This window comes from Phaseolus vulgaris, chromosome 9 (genome assembly GCF_051622355.1).
Source record: "Phaseolus vulgaris cultivar YP4 chromosome 9, ASM5162235v1, whole genome shotgun sequence".
Classification (NCBI taxonomy): Eukaryota; Viridiplantae; Streptophyta; class Magnoliopsida; order Fabales; family Fabaceae; genus Phaseolus; species Phaseolus vulgaris.
Genome location: NC_143506.1, coordinates 4,905,418 through 4,923,300, shown reverse-complemented (window position 1 = coordinate 4,923,300; position 17,883 = coordinate 4,905,418).

The window sequence follows — 17,883 nt, the reverse complement described above, 5'->3', positions numbered from 1 at the left end:
TTCGGCAGGAATGTACACTTTTTTTATTTTATTTATCATTTTTTGTGTACTTCATATTTTTGAATGATTCTTTTTTCTATTCTTTTCTAACACTTTGAATATCTCAAATCCAGAATTTCAGAATTTTACAGTACGTAAATCAGTTGCAATAAGGAAAAACAGTAAGCACTCTTTTCAGAAACAGAGGAATCCTAATAGGAATAAAAAACAGAATGATGAACTAGCAAAGACATAATAGAAAATGATGTATTGGAACTTGTATAGGTCTAGAATACAAGTATGAACTCAATTCTAAAAACAAAATGCACAAAGAATCAACATCAACTCAGAAAATTATATGACACCAAAGCAAGAAACAATCAAAACAATAAAAGTACTACTAGAAGTAATGACATATATGGAATAACATGACTAAGACAAAACTTGACATGATTCAAAAATTAAAAGACACATCAAAAATTGTAACAAGTGAAAGGAAGCTTAAGGTAAACTCTAGGAAAGATAATGCCATTCCAAAAGAGCAACCATACTCATAAGAATTATGAGTGCCATAAACCTTTCCACAAACACTTGGTGTAAAAGAAAAACAGCAAGAATACTCAAATAAAATTCTAAAACAGAAACTTAAATTGCAAGAAATTAAAAGAGCTCTTGAAATTAAAGTGCACACAACTCAACAATTAAACAAGAATGAACCTAAGACTCATGATACCACATGATGTGATTCCAATAGCCACATAGAACAAGATTCTTGACACTTTGAGGAATCACCTAGAGCTGGAAAATGTAGAGGCACTTTCTTAGAAGTTGGATCATGGTTCTAAGATCAAGAACTCACCAATAACAAGTACCAAATCCCAAACTCATTTGGTTGAACCAAATATTGTCAAATTGAATCAACATAGGCAAAAGAAAAGAAGAGACCGAACAGAAATTGAAACAAAAACAAAAGAGCCGAACAGATTTAAGAACAAATAGAAAATAGATGCTGGAAAAAGGAATAGCCGAACCAAAACATGCTCAAGAACACAAGACAACAAGAGTAATTGAAAGAGAAGAAAGGAAGGAGAAGAGAGTGCTCATGAAGATGGAAGATAGGTTGGATGATCACGCCACTAGAAGTATGGATGCTCCTAGATGAGTGTGGAAGCCGCCACTTGAGGAAACCATGGTCCTTCAAGATAAGACTAGAGTAGAAGCTCAAAAGCTCTCCAAATGCTCACTCCAATTTTGAGTATAGTTTCTTTAGATAAAATTCAAATCTGAAATTTACAAGGAAGGCACCTCTATTTATAGCCTAAGGTGCTGAAAAATGAAAGCTAAACAATTCAAAATTCCCTCCAAAAGCCATCTAGAACCGGCGCTAATTGCCAAGCAAGGAAGGTGTGATCCCTTCCTTCACTTTGGCACCCCCTATTCTACTCCTACACCTATCTACTAATACACCCCCCTAAAGCTCCTAACTAAAAACCTAAAAGATGCTATAACAAAAGAGGTTTCTAAGGTTTCCCTCTAAGCACCTTCAACTAAAGACACTACAAAAAGAGAAAATAAATGTCCTCTAGCTCCCAAGGCTTTGAACATGCTTCTTGTAATCCTTTGAGGTGGACTTTGACCTCCATGGGCGTCCTCCATTTGTGCCTCCACCTCTTCTTGAGCTTGATGAGTGGCCTCTATGTTCTCTTGGGCTTGATCTCCATCTTTGCTTAAATATAACAAACTTTAATAATTTTCTACTGATAATGGGGAAATTTTGCTTCACTGATGTTTGTTCTAATATAATCATTGTGAGACAAGTTAACAATGAACATAAACTCTACTTTCAGATTGAGCATACCCAACAATTGGCAGTCAGAATAATCTTAGTTCTTATACAGTTATGAAACAAAATCAACAATTCAATCTTAGTTCTTATACAGTTATGAAACCAATTAGTCTACCACAATTATTCATACCTATAATGCAATATCAGATGCAACTCTAACACATCCACAATTTTTCAAACTTTTTGTACATATTTGTGATAATTTTTTCGGTTTTAAATTTGCAGAACAAGAAATGATTGATGCAATGATTTAATAAAAAAGAAAGATTTTGATCTATAAACTAATTTTATATCTTTTTTTATCTCTTATGTGATTGTCTCACATTTTCTTCTTTGTGCAGGCCAGTGAATCCAAGAGATCATATACGAGGAGGTAACAATTAACATCAACTTATCTTATCTTAATCCTATTCAAATTCAAAACAAAAATTGAAGAGTCTCAACGTTGTTTTTTTTTTCTACATTTTTCAAATGTATATATCGATGTCACTTAACTAATGCATATGCTTTCGGTTAATGCTGCTAAGGATGCCACTGAGGTGGTTGCAAAATTACGCGCCTATCACCATTCAACGCAAACTAAAACTGATAATAAAATAAAAAACAACTTGGAGGCTGGACTCATTGAGGTTACAATGAGCAAATTCAAAATTATTCAGGTATGTATTTAATTACATATAATAGTTGTTGTAAAAAATTTAAATCTTATATAACTACCTAATCAAACATTTGGTTATTTATTTCAGTTTTCCACCGAAACTGCTATTATTATCCTACAATTGATGACATGATCAGTGATGGAAATGTTCCTTCATGACCGAATTCTTTTCTTGGATTTTGGAGAGGATTGGCGGAAGCTTCAATGGAAGAGATGAACAAGGATGGCTCATATAGATTTATGGATTCCTTGAAGGTGCATGATAGGTAGGGAGAGTGATTGGTTGGGCCATATCACTTGAGCTAGGTGAAGAAGAAGATTAAAGTGTCTATCCTAGAAAGGCAAGACAAGGGAGTGAGAAATGCTAGAAACTTTGGAAGCAATTTCACACATTCATTAATCTTAGAAAATGAGAGCCAAGCACCTTAATTTATAAGAGAGAGGGCTGAACATTTTGGAGCCAAAATTTGAAATTCAAAATAAAACTCTCCAATGAGAAGGTGTCATGTGGAGTCATGCTTTCCATGTTGAGCTCACACCTTCCATGCTAAATCCTCTCTACTCTTAGGCTGCCATATGGACATCCATGTACTCCATGCCAAGGTAATTTTCGTCCTCCAATATACCCTAGACGTTTTAGGGTTACATTGGGCTCAAAGAAGCCCAATTGTTACCCCAACTAGTCAGTTTTAACCCTAACTAGACCTATTTTACTATTGGTCCAAATACAAGCCCAAAAACCTATGCTACTTGGCCCAAATATCTAATCCAATTATTTTATGCTACTAGGCCCAATACATGGCCCATGAAATCCTAAACAACTTTATACAATTTATTTGAGCTAAAGCTTGACCCACAAATAATGTTGACTAGTCAACAGAAACTCAATTTTCTTGTGTTCTTCTGACCAAAGATCTAGTTTATGTTTTGATGACCTGGAGGTCTTCTTGGACATGTTAGTACATTCCTTCCTTCATCCTAGAGTTATCCTCTTGATTGGGCCTACAAAAATTAACAAAAGACCAATTAGACCCATATTTGCAAATAAATCAATAAACAACCTTTAGGTCTTCATCCTCCTTATTATGTGGTTGTGTGTCGCTCGGGGCTCTGCCATCAATCAGGCTTGTTAAGGAAGAAATTAAAAATAAAGATTAAAGTGTAATTGAGTTTAGGAAGCGTCTACTTCCCAGTTCTTACAAAAGGGAGGATTTTGTACGTTGTGTTGGTGTGCATTTGAAGAGGGCATCTGCATTTTATCTTCAATGCCCTTGTTCTTGAAGAGAAAATATTATAATTGTTTTTTTTTAAAGTAGTGTGTATTGTATTTAACTATAACTAGTGTTTTATCTTCGTACAATTTTAGGCACACATTTTTGGTCATGCATTGGCTGGTTGCATTTTGTACATCTGAGGAAGTGTTTGGTTTCTAGAATTTTGATGTTTTATTTGTAGTAATTAATTTTTAATTTATGAACTAAATACGTGTGCAAATTGGATTACAATGCCATTTAATCTTTCATATTAAGAGGATACATAACTAACTCTAACATTAATTTTTTAGATTTGATCTCAATTCAAACATATTAACAAAATTGATCTACCTAACAAGTTTTTGTCGCATATTCGTTTTATTTAGTTCAAAATCATTTTATTTAGATAAAATTATTAAGGAAGTTTGTTGCTCCATATTTTGACTTCTCTTCCAGTTTGTCGCCCAAAGACAACAGGTGATCTCCTATGTACAGCTGAAAAAAATGAATTAACAGTATACAAAATCTTTAAAATAAGGATTAAACGTTGACTCCAAAGATCGTCGTACAACAATCCAAATTGTTATGGCAAAAAATCATGTGGAAATGCTTTAGTTGCTTCTCATGAATGGTGCATATGTATCTCATGTAGGTAATTATGAATTTTATTCATCCACCTTGACTGAAATGCTAAATAATTGTGAAATTGGACATCAAATTAATATAATTGATTTAATGTCCAGTGAAGTTGCATTAAAGGGGAAACATCGAGAGGAGGAAGATATTGGAAAAAAGAAGATATTGTTGATGGGTGATGGTAGCTAGCTACTGGAGGTATTCCTGTGTAGATCTACCTTAGTTATGAGATGATATATATATATATATATATATATATATATATATATATATGTATCTTCATTCTTTTTCATAAAAATATCAACATATTTCATTCTTTTATGATTTATACTCACTTTCAAATTATCCATCTATAAAAGAATGGGATGACTCTTTTATCCATAAAATGAATTTAACGGGGTTTGAAAAACCCATGGAAGTGACGGGGGTTTTGAAAACCCCTGGAAGTAATGGAGGTTTGGAAAACCCTGGAAATGACGTCTTAAAGCTATTTGGGCAAGCATTTTCCATGGCTTGCTTGGTTAACACTAAGGCAAGAGATCGGAAGACTGTCGAGGATCAAAGGGTTAAGGAGAGAATATGGATCTTCATAAGGAGGTAGAACGCCTCCAAGCTGAGATCTGTTTGATCGATATGGTTAACACTAAGGCAAGAGATCGGAAGACTGTCGAGGATCAAAGGGTTAAGGAGAATATGGAGCTTCATAAGGAGGTAGAACGCCTCCAAGCTGAGATCTGTTTGATCAATCTACACCGAGAAACTGAACGACTTCGAGCTAAAAACAAATGCTTGAACGATCTATATTAAAAAGCTAAACGACTCCAAGCAGAGAATACCCAAAAGGCCTCGAGCCTATCTGAAGAGAGGAGCAAGCTTTTATCGAAAGTTGAAGAGTTGAAGAGAGAGGTAACTCACCGAGTGGAAGACCTCACCAAAGACACTGAGTCCTTCAAGCAAGATGTCGCTCAATCCTACCTTGTAGTATTCGAAGCAGCCTTGGAACAAGTAGCGGTTATCCATCCCACCTTGGACCTTTCAGAGCTCGACCTGGGTAAAATCGTGGTTGACGACCAATTAAGGGGGGATTAATTCAAACTTTTTGTGGAGTGTAATATTTATTTGTCTGCCAAACTCACTTGACACTTTGAACCTTTTATTCATGCTTATTTAGCGCTTTTAAACTCTTTGATGCACCAATGTTTTTCCAATTAACCTAACCCATTCTTTTTGATGTGATTCCACTAACACAATTAGAATGATTCTTGACATTCTTAGGAATCATCTTGAGTTGGTTATGAGATAGACACTTTATCATAGAATTGGATCAAGGTTCTATGAACAAGAACTCACCAAAACTAGTGCCAAAACACAAACTCATATGGAAGTTCCAATTATTGTCAAATTGAACCGATTAAAATGAAAGGAAAAGCAATTGCACTGAATAGAATTGACATGGAACTGAAATGAACCGATTAAAATGAACTAAAAGGCAAGAATACTGAAAAGAAGTGCTGGAAATGTAAAAGCACCGAACCAAAATTCAAAATAGAAGAAGAACAGCTGCTGGAAAATGAAAGTGCCGAACCAAAACACAAGAACACAAGCTTAAGACATGAATATCAAAAGAGAAGGAAGGAAGGAGAAGAGAAAGCTCATGAAGATGGATGTATGGTTGGATGATCACGCCACTAGGAGGATGGAGACTCCAAGATAAGTGTGCAAGTCGCCACTTGAGGTAACCATGGAACCATCAAGATAAGACTAGTGAAGAAGGCACAAAGCTCTCCAATGCTCTCTCAAAAATTGAGTATAGTTTCTCTAATTAAAATTCAAATCTGAAATATACAAGGGCAACACCTTATTTTATAGCCTAGAGGTGCTGAAATGCAAGCTACACAAATTCAAAATTCCCCCCTAAATTCAAATGAAAGTGGCGCCTAATCCAAGTCATGAGGAAGGTGTGATCTCTTCTCTCACTTTTGCACCACCTTATTTACTCCTACACCTATCTACTAACGCACCCCCTTAAGACTCCTAACTAAAGACTAAAAGATGCTTTAACAATAGAGGTTTCTAATGTTTCCCTCTAAGCACCTTTCTAAACAATATTCTTTATTATTTAATACTTGGCCTTGCCCTTCATGAGATGGACTTGGGCTTTTTGGGCTTTGGCCTTCTTGGGCTTGGGCTGGGGCTTCATCTTTTGCAAAGATTAATAAGAAGAATTTTAAGTGTGAGAGCGAATGATCTTGTCCTTCATTATTAAAGGCCCCCTTTATTTGATTCACATCACTTTTCATCGTAACATAGTTAATATAGTAGTGTTTTGCTAACTTAAGTGTGGAAAGTAACAACTTATTTCTCTTAATAAAAAGCCTAACCTTTGATAAACGTCACCTTTGTGGTTAAGACAACCTTTCACTTCAACTTGGCATGCACCCTCTTTCTATCTGGGCATTCATTACATGACCTTATTTCGCAAGTTAGGTAAAAGGCGTGACATCTTGAGTTCTCTGGATTATCCCGAACTCGGGTATGGTCGAACCACCATGGCCTTCGGGTACAATGTGAATTCAACATTTGTTATACAATATCCCACCTCACAGGGTGCTTGCCAGATAGTTGCATCTACTCCGAGCTCGGTCATGCACTATCTTGAATGATTCCCCTGTTTAGCTAATACCTATAGCAGGGTGCTTATACTCGGGTAGTTATGTCTATGCGAGTTAAGTCGTCTTACCATGCACCAAATCAAATAATTCATTGAATTTATTCAACCTAGGGTGCCTATACTCGAGTAGTCGTACTTACGCTGAGTTAGGTTGTCTTACCGTACACCAAATCAAATAATTCATCCAATTTATTCAACTTGCAGAGCGCTTATACTCAGGCAGTTGTACTTACGTCGAGTTAGATAATCTTACCGTACACCAAATCAAATAATTCATCCAATCTATTCAACTTGCAGGGCGCTTATACTCGGGTAGTCATACTTACGCCAAGTTAGGTCCTCTTAGGGTACACCAAATCAAATAAATCATCTAATATATTTAACTCACAAGGTTCCTATACTCGAGTAGTTGTACTTATGTCGAGTTAGGTCGTCTTATGGTACACCAAATCAAGTAATTCATAAACAAAAATAAATTCATCTCACAAGGCGCTTATACTCAGGTAGTCGTGCTTACGCCGAGCTATGTCGTCTTACCATGTACTTCATAAGTTCATCTCCACAGGGCGCCTATACTCAGATGAATTTATTCATTTCGAGCTAGGTCATCTTACCTGTACTATATGCACTACTCAATTCGGGCTAAACTTATTTCACACATCATCTTCCAAGAACAAATTTATTACTAGGTGACCTTGTTAAAAACCCCCTTTTTGGGGAAAAAGAGCATCACCTCGAGCAGCATAATGTTCAAAGAAAAAGAATAAAAATCCAAATGTCTTAACTGAAATAAAACATGAGGTTTGCCACGTTCCACGTTCATGGGATGGATTCTCCCTCCAAGGTTTCTAGCTTGTACGCGTCGTTTCCTAGTACTTTGACTATGTGGAACGGGGCAGTCCACTTTGGAGACAATTTTTTCTCAATTTGATAGGGGTGGGCCTTCTGCATCACCGAGTTGGCAACCTTGAACTGCTAAGGCTTCATCTTGGTCTTGTGCCTTAATTCCACCCTTCTCTTCAAAGCTTCTGAGTTGATATGGGCGTGATCGCGTACCTCGTCCAACAAATCCAGATTCACCTTTCTTCCCTCGTTGAATTTTTCAACAACAAAGCTTTGAAACCTAGGAGAACTCTCTTGTATTTCGATTGGTATCATGGCATCCAACCCATATACCAAACTGAATGGCGTCTCCTTCGTTGTTGATTGTGGGGTGGTGTGATAAGACCACAAAAAATGCCGAACTTTGTGAGCAGTTATTTGTGCAACCGGCTCAGCTTCAATCCACTTGGTAAAGTACTCAATGGTGATGATGAGGTACTTCATTTGACGTATGACCATAGGGAAAGAACCAAAATATCTATTCCCCGTGTTATGGAAAGGCCATGGGCTATAAATTGATTATAGCTCCTCAGCTTGTACATGGCACCAATCGGCATGCTTCTAACATTGCTCACAACGCTGGACATATCTCCCGCAGTCTTCCTTTATGGTCGGCCAATAGTACCCTACTCATATGACTTTCAACGATAGAGCTCGTCCTCCTATGTGGCTACCACAAACACCCTCATGAAGCTCATCCATTATATAGGTGATGGAAGAGGCCCAAGCACAAGCCCACATACAAGCCCACCAAAGGGTAGATTTGGGCCAACCATAGAGTTATGGCCAAGAGGATCCAAGAAGACGTTCTTTTACATGTTCAAATGCCATAAACTCTAGTGTAGAGTAGACTTTAATAGCATAGGAACTTTATTTGTAATTTTCTTAGAATTAATTTTGGCACCTAAAACACCAACCTAGGTAAACTTAGAGTTTCTAAAAAAACCTCTAAATTTACCAAGGCCGGTCTAGAAAGCCCATGGACGGGGTGAGCATAAAAACTAGACACACCCCTCCCCATGTGCTCATTTGTGCACCCATGTGCCATGTGCACCCATGTGCTTCACATTTACATTTCATTTGGCTAGCATTAGGGTTGCATTATGGTCCTCTTTAGCCTATAAAAAGAGGAGCCTACACCTTGTATTTTCAAGTTTATTGTGAGTAAAGTTATGCTGCCATTTTGTGCCAAGCTTTGCTTCTCCCTAGAATTCTAGGCTCTAAACTTCATCTCTTTCACCTCTCCTTGGGTTGGCCGAACCTCCCTAGCTTCATACATATCATGCACCTTCAAGATCAACACCACTCTTAGGAGGATCTTGCTCACACACCTTCATAGCTTCCGCACCACTTTTTCTTACATGATTCAAGAAGACCTTCATGAAATGCCATCAATAGGTGCATTAATCTCCACTTATACAGGTGAGGAGTGGGTGAGTATAACCATGACAAAATAAGTTTCCATCTATCAGGGTATACCAACTTGTGTTCCTCTTGACAATCTTGGCCTCTGAAGGCTCGACAGGAAGCAATCCATCAGCAAGATAACGCTTATAAGGTGTTTCCCAAGTATCTGTAGTGCTAACTTGCAAAATCTCAAGAGATTTATCTTCATGCAACTCATGAACGGTTATTCTCGGGACCTTGAGTGTTTCCTAGACCATCAAGTGATGCCCTTTCCTCTTTCCCGAGTTGAACTACAATATCTTTGAGTGGCTAGCCTTTGACAACTCTTCCGCAGTTGTTTGGGGCGATTTTAGGATTTCCTGAATTACCGACCTCTAACGTCCTCCCTTTCCCGAACTAGCCAACTTGGACAGTAGGTTTGCTCGAGAATTTTGTTCTCTAGGGACACCCAACTCCTTCACCAGTACCATCCCTGCTATTAAGGCCTTGTACTCAACTTGGTTAATGCTCGCCTTAAATGCAAACTTGAGGGCTTGATCAATTAGGAGCCCGTTTGGTCCTTCTAGGATGACCCCAGCTTCGCTCCCTTACTGGTTAGAGGATCTATCAAACGAAAGGACCCATTGAAAATCGTTTGGATTAGGATGGGAATCCTTGGAAGAGAGCTCTACCACGAAGTCTGCATATACTTGGCCTTTGATCAACCCTCGCGGTTCGTACTGTATATCGAACTCAGGAAATTCAACCGCCTAACGAACCATCCAACCTGTAATGTCGGGCTTTTGAAGAAATTTATGGATAGGCATGTCAGTCACCACTTCCCGCTGGCCTTCTTGACCAACACTACGTTCGCTAACCACTCTGGGTATTGGATCTCCATGATGTGGCCAACGGTTAACAGCTTTTGGGTCTCTTCTCTAACGACTTGATGCCTATCATCATTGAACTTTCTCCTTCTCTAGCGGACAGGTCAAACCTTAGGGTCCATGGTGAGGTGATGACACAGGAAATTGGGGTCGATGTCAGGCATGTCTGAGGCTGACCATGCGAAGGCTCGTGCTATGACCTCGGCAATCCGGTCCTGTGTTTCTTGGCCCAAAGACTTTCCAAGCTTGAACTTCTTACCCCCGATCTCCCTCTCCAACACTTCTTCTGCGAGCGATCTCGAGACGGGTGACCCCTTATTCCCTTGGAGGTTGGGTGGTGACTGCGCACACTCCTCTCTTGGTCTTGAGCTTGTTCTCGTAGCACCTCTTGGCCTCCTTTTGGTCAGACTTCAAGGTGATCACGACTCCTTCAAGAGAAGGCAACTTCATCTTCATATGCCTCGAAGAGGCTACTGCTCCAACCCTGTTCAAAGTTGGCCTGCCCAAAAGTATGTTATAGGCTGAGGGAGCATTAACAACAAGATACCTGATGTTGGTTGTGCGGGACGTTGTGCCGTCAGTGAAGGTTGTCCTTAACTCTACATGCCCCTGCACTTCTATCTGGTTTCTCGCAAAACCATACAGACAGTCATCGTAAGGCCTCAACTGGTCAGGAGACAGGTGCAGTTTGTTAAAGGTCGACCAGAACATCACGTCGGCCGAGCTTCCCTGATCAACAAGGATGCAGTGTACTTTTCTGCCCATTGTCACCACGGAGATCACCACTGGGTCATTGTCATGTGGGACCACGTCCTGCAAGTCAGTCTTGGTGAAGACAAGGTCGGGCTCGGGCGTCTGGTCCGACCTCTGTGCTTCTACTGTCATCACTCCCCTAACGTACTTCTTATGCTGGGAGGCGATAAACCCTCCTCCAGAGAATCCTCCAACAATGCTTTTGATCTCTCCATGGATGGGCACCTCATGCCCCTGATCTCCTGCTAGGGCCGCTGTCGTTAGGGCCCCCTGCGGCTCTTGTAGGTAGTCTTTCAAGAAACCACTCCTTACCAGCTCATCCAACTGGAACCCCAATGCCAAACAGTTGTGCAGGTTGCGGCCAACGACTTGTTGGAACTCGCACCAAGCATTTTTAATGGGGCCTAGCCTCTTATCAGTCTTTGGTGGAGGCTTTAATCTGCTGGCCACGTTGGGGATGGCAATCAGCTCCTTAAGGTCCACCTGAAAACTATGTTGGGTGGGGTGTTTTCCCTCGTGCGTGCCCTGGTTTGGGGCTTATCTTGCTTCGTAGGTGGATGTGCTCCCGGGGCTTTCTTCTTTGTTGTGGCCTCATGTATCCTCATAGGTTGAGGACAACCAGTTTCCCGAGGTCGAACAGGGCAAATGCTACCGCGTTTTTCTGTGACCCAGTCCTCTGTGATGATGTGCGCCACAGCTCGACGCCTAATCTCGCAAAACGTCTTTGGGCGACATCTTATCAGCGAGTCACTTAAGGGTCCTGGCAGCACTCCCTTGCTGAAGGCATGCACCGTCATGTCTTCGTCCTTGGTGTGCAGTTTCACCACTTGTACTCCAAATAAGTTTAATAATCTTTCAATGACTCTCCCTGATATTGCCTTACGTCAAAGAGATCGTAAGAGACAGGAGGGGGAGCCCGGTTGATAATGTACCATTCTCTGAACAGTGTTGCGAATTGATCGAACGAAGTAACATGTCCGTCAGGAAGACTGATAAACCAGTCCAACGTTGTGTCTGCCAGCGTACTCATGAATAGCTTACAATGCACGACATCGGAGCCTCCTGAACGCTGTGATATGCGCCTCTGGGTCCTCTACACTTGTGAAGGTGACCTTCAGGCCTATGAACGTGGCTGGTATAACAATGTCCATGATCACCTGAGAGAACGGCATGGGGCGAGCCCTAACTAGCATTGGTAGGGCCTGCTCATCCACGATATGCTCTCTTACATTCTGTAAATTCCTGCGCAGTTCCTTACTGGTTTTGCGCAACTCTTCGTTGCTCGCTTGTGACGCGGCCAGATCGACCTGGTAACGGTCCTGATGGACTTTGGACGCCATTACCGCCTGTTGAAGGGCACGTATGGTCTCCATGAGTTATTGCATGGTGACGTTGTCCCCTCCTTCTGGCGCAGCTGAGCCTTGCCTCGTGTTCCTCATGTTCCTCATGTTGTTGGGTGGCTCTCCACACGATTGTGAATGAGACCTAGTTTTATCGGGCCCCACGGTAGGCGCCAAATCCTTGGATGAGAGCTCTACCACGAAGTCTGCATATACTTGGCCTTTGATCGGCCCTCGGGGTTCGTACTGTATATCGAACTCAGACAATTCAACCGTCCAACAAACCATCTGACTTGCAATGTCGGGCTTTTGAAGAACTTTATGGATAAGTAGGCCAGTCACCACGATCACAGTGAATCTTTGAAAATAATGGTGAAGTCGTTGAGCTGTGAACACCACAACAAGGGAAGCTTTCTCGATGGCTTGATATCGAGTCTCTGGTCCTTGCAACACCTTGCTTATGAAATAGACTGACTTCGGGATCTCCTCCTGATCTTGAAAAATGACCGAGCTAATATCCCAATCTATTATTGAAAAATAAAAACGAATAGGGATTCCCGAAATTGGTTTACCGAGAACGGTGGGACTTGCCAGGTATTCCTTTAACTTGGTGAAAGCTCATTTGCACTCACTAGTCCACACAAAATGGTTGTTCTTCTTAAGACACTGGAAATAGGAATACCCCATATCACCATTGGCTGACAGAAAATGAGATAGGGCGGCCATGCGCCCGGTTAACTACTCTACCTCCTTCACATTAGTTGGGCTTCTCATCACTATGATCGTTGCACACTTGTCAGGGTTTGCCTCTATACCTCTTTCAATTAACAAGAAACCAAGAAACTTCCCTACTTCAACCCCGAACACACATTTATTTGGATTAAGCCTTAGATTATACCTTGCTATAGTCGTGAATAACTCTTTCAAGTCAGCCACATGTTGGTCTTCCTTTTCTGACGTGATGACCATGTCATCCACGTATGCCTGAACGTTGTGGCCGAGCATTGGTGAAAGGATTCGGTCCATGAACCTTTGATAGGTCGCGCTAGCATTTTTCAAGCCAAAGGGCATGACCTTGTAGCAGTAATTGACGACCTCAACCATAAAAGTTGTCTTGCACTCGTCCCTCGGATGCATATGAATTTAATTGTACCCGGAAAACGCATCTAGAAAAATTAACATATGACATCCTGAGGCATTGTCTACCAAGGAGTCTATGCTCGGTAGGGGGTAAGAATCCTTGGGACAAGCCTTATTCAAGTCAGTGAAGTCAACACACATCCTCCACTTCCTGTTTTCCTTTTTTCACCAACACAACAGTTTCCAACCTCTCAACGTATTGGATCTCCCTGATGTGGCCAACTGCAAAGAGTTTCCTAGTTTCTTCTTGGATGACGAGACGTTTCTCTTCATTGAACTTTCTTCGTCTCTGGACCACGGGCTTGACATTTTCATCCATGGTAAGTCGATGGCACAAGAAGTCTGGATCTATTCCAGGCATGTCGGCAGAAGACCATGTGAAAGCGTTTATATTCACTGATATAACCTCGACTATTCTATTCAATCCTCTAACTCTTTGTCCAACGAGGTGCCAAACTTGAATTTCTTCCCCTTTATCTCTCTCTCTTGAACCTCTCCAGCAGGTCCAAGTCGTCTTTCATCACTAATATATGCCTTTGCTATCCACCTTGGCTCTCCTGCTTGGGCGGTAATTGTGTAGGATCCCCTACGATTTTTCAAACTGCTCTCATAGCACTTTCGTGCCGTCTTTTGATTGACCTTTATAGTAATTACCCCTCATTTCGACGAGTGCAACTTCATCTTCATGTGGGCGGTCGAGGCTACCACACCCAACCTATTCAAGGAGGATCGCCCCAAAAGAAGTTGTATGCAGAGGATGCATTGACGATGATGTGCTTGATAGTAATCGTTATGGCTGCATTTTCATATGAGAAAGTTGTCCTTAACTCAACGTATCCTCGCACTTCCACCCGGTCTTCTACAAACCCGACCAGGCAACCACCATAAGGCCTTAACTGATTAGGGGATATTTTTAAATTTGTGAACGATTCCTAGAACATCACATCGACCAAGCTTCCTTGGTTGATCAGGACCCTGTGCACCTTTCGTCCTACCGTGACAACAAATATCACCACCGGATCATTCTCATGGGGAAACACATCCTCCAGGTTGGAACTTGTGAAATAGAGGGATGGCTCTACAGGGCGGTCATACCTCCTTGTATCCAGGGACATCACAACTCGTGCATATAGTTTGCGTTTGGAGGTCGAGTTCCCACCTCCAGAGAATCCTCATGTGATGGTGTTCAACTCCTCATGGATTGGAGTTTCATGCGCTTGGTCCCCGGTCATAGCTTCTCCTCTTGGTTTCTTCTGGTTGGCCTCAAGATACTCCTTTAAGAAACCTTCTTTGACTAAACTGGCCAATTGGTAACTTAGGGTTATGCATCGTTCGACGCTATGTCCAAATGCCCTGTGAAATTTGTACCAGGCATTTCTACAAGATCCCAAGAATCGATCTGTCTTTTGGGGAAACCTTAGCTTATCCGCTACCCTTGGCATGCTTAAAAGCTCCTTACAGGATACTCGAAATCTGGGTCTGATCGTCGTCTCCTCCATGGCTTTTGTCACAAGCTCATCCTTCTTAGCAACGTACGGGATATACCTCAACTTTCTTCTCTTCCCGGTGGAGGCTTCATTGCTCCTACTACAACAATCTCGGTCATTTTCCTTGTGCCTGGGTTTCTTCGACCATGAGTTGCCATTTTTCCTGAGCATGACCTTTTCAGCTTCAATATGGGCGGTAGCCCGTTGGCGCACCTCAGAGAATGTCTTTGCCGAGTTCCTGATTAGCGAATCATTGAATGGGCTTGTTGTCATCCCTTGTACGAAGGCAACGACCACCATCTCCTCATCCTGTGTTTGAAGTCTTACTGATACTGCACAAAATCTATTCAAGTATGCCTTGAGCAACTTCCGTTCACTCTGCCTGACATTGAATAGATCACACAATCGTGGGGGGTTGACCCTATTTGCTGAGAATTACTTTTTAAACATTTCAGAGAACTGAGGGAAATAAGTGATATGACCATCCGGGATCCCACTAAACCATTACAGGACTATCCTTGTGAATGTACTTAATAACATCTTACATCGAGTTGCGTCATACCCCCTAGAGAGGATCATTTGAGCTCTAAATGCCTTTAGATGATTCTCAGGATCATCTACACCATTGAAAACGACGATCTTGGGTGTTATGTAATAGGATGGCATCAGCTCGTCCATAATTTCTCGAGAAAACGACCTGGGGTCGTCCCTTGATGACAAATCTGGGGAACATTCCCATGCGTGATGTCGACCTTGTTGATGCAAGCTCCTCTGCAATTCCTCGTTGGTCCTGTGCCAACTCCTCATTGGCCTTTTCATGCTCCTCCATAGTTATTCGGTAGGCTTCAATCTCTGCCATAAGGCGTGCCAGAAGGCGCTCTTGGTCAGCTCAAACCTCAGCTTGTAGCCGTTCTTGCTCTGCCTTGGCTTCTTCTCGAACTCGTTCCTGCTCTCGTCTATATTCCTCGTTTGCCTCCTAGAGAGCCATCGTGATCTCCTTGATTTGTTGCAAGGCCGGGACCTCGCTTCCTTCAGATCTCAACGGTCCTTGCCTCGTGTTTCTCATCTCGCAGAATGCTCGGTCGCAAATGTGGATGAGATCAAGTTTTATCGGGCCTCACGATGGGCGCCAAATGTTCTCACCGACTGACTTCGGTCGGTCTCTGAGTTGAGTTCCACTTTGACTTATCTCCACTTGGTGCTCCAAAACGTTGCTCCACTGGGATAAAGGGGGCTCTACCTGTTGATCACACTCTGATGATCAAGTCAGTGAGAGCATTCAAACTATAAATTTGCTTCAGTCTAGAGTATTAAAAAAGCATACCTTTATTCGGGGTCTCAAACTGCTTTTATAGACATTCTTTCAACAATTTTTATCAATGAGAATATAATCTTAACATCCAGAATATAATCTTCAACAACAGTAATATCTTTCCACAATAATTTGTTTACCATGTACTTGTTACTTTTGGGTACAAAGATTCTTAACCGCTTTTACTTGCATTTAATAATATACTTCAACTAATTCAATTATTCCTTCTGTTATTTTTAATTATCTTTTCCACGTAAACTTACTAAAAGACCAAGGCTGACCTTGTAATGAACTTTTGGGCCCATACCCGACCTAGAACAAGCTAGGCATAACTTATACAATCGAACTGACCATATTTAAATGTTTGGAGCTGAGGTCCCGAGCTCTCTTGAAGAATACAAGAATTAACAATAAAAAATTTGTAGTATGTGAGGATTTTAATTATTTCATACATATGAGAGTAAGTAGTATGCAAACGTATTCTATTTAGAACTACAAAAATTGAATCGAAATTAGCTTTTTAAACATGTATAGAGGGACTTCATATTTGGAAAGGGGAAAAACTAGTTTAACATTTGTATCATTAGTAAAATTATCTATACTAAGCCGTATCTGTATTAGGGAAGAAACCGCGAACATCAAAATTGGATAATTACTCAAAAAATAATATTATATACCATCGGTTCAAAATTATATACCCACACATTTGCATTGTTTTTAGTGGAAATTTTGCAAAAAAAAAATATATATAAGAATGTCACAATTTAAAAAATATTAATATAGATAATTCTTTGATCAACACGAATGTTATTCGATCCCTAATTTTATGTTTCACACACAAACAAAATAATTATTTCTTGAAAGAAAATCTAATTAAATGAGAAGTTGAATTGTAATTTTGAAGATGTATCCTACTTACACTTGTTTTTGGATTCATTCCTTATTTTTCTTTATTTTTATGAGTTTTAAGTATTTTATTCCTTATTTTACATACCCTCACCTTGACTTCCATTACATTTCATTTGAAGTTCTCTTGATCACTGATTGCATGTTATTCAATTGTTGTGGATATTAGAGTCTTGTTAAGCTTATGGTAGTATTTTCTTGCATGAATGCTTTAAGTGAAAATGCTAACCTAAACACTTGAGAGTGGGAGAGTGTTTGATGAAAAATTGTATTCTTGATTCACCCTTTAATTTAAGTTATCATTTTATTTGATGAAATACAAATTTTTTCATTCAATATTTTTTTATTCCTTGAAAGTTGTGTTTTGCTTACTACTATGCATTCCTTGAGTGTATTGTTAATTTGTCACAAAACTATTCTTTCTACTATTCAAAAGTGTTTTGCCCAATAGCGAAAAAAGATAAGTGTGAGAGTATTTAATGATTCACACTTAGAACATCTAATATTGGCCTAATTAAACTGTAATTGAGAGTAAAAATCATTGTTTTAATTAGAATTCACATAATTGGACTAAATTGGATCTTAATTATTGTACCGATCAGTCCTCGGTCATCGATGTCAGAGAAGACATCAGACATCGGACATCAGAGTCTGATAGTAATGGTGGGTCCCACAAACAATATGAGTTAACATGAAGTTAACTCCAGATACTGAGAAAAAGCCTAAGTCATGAGGGATCCATGCACA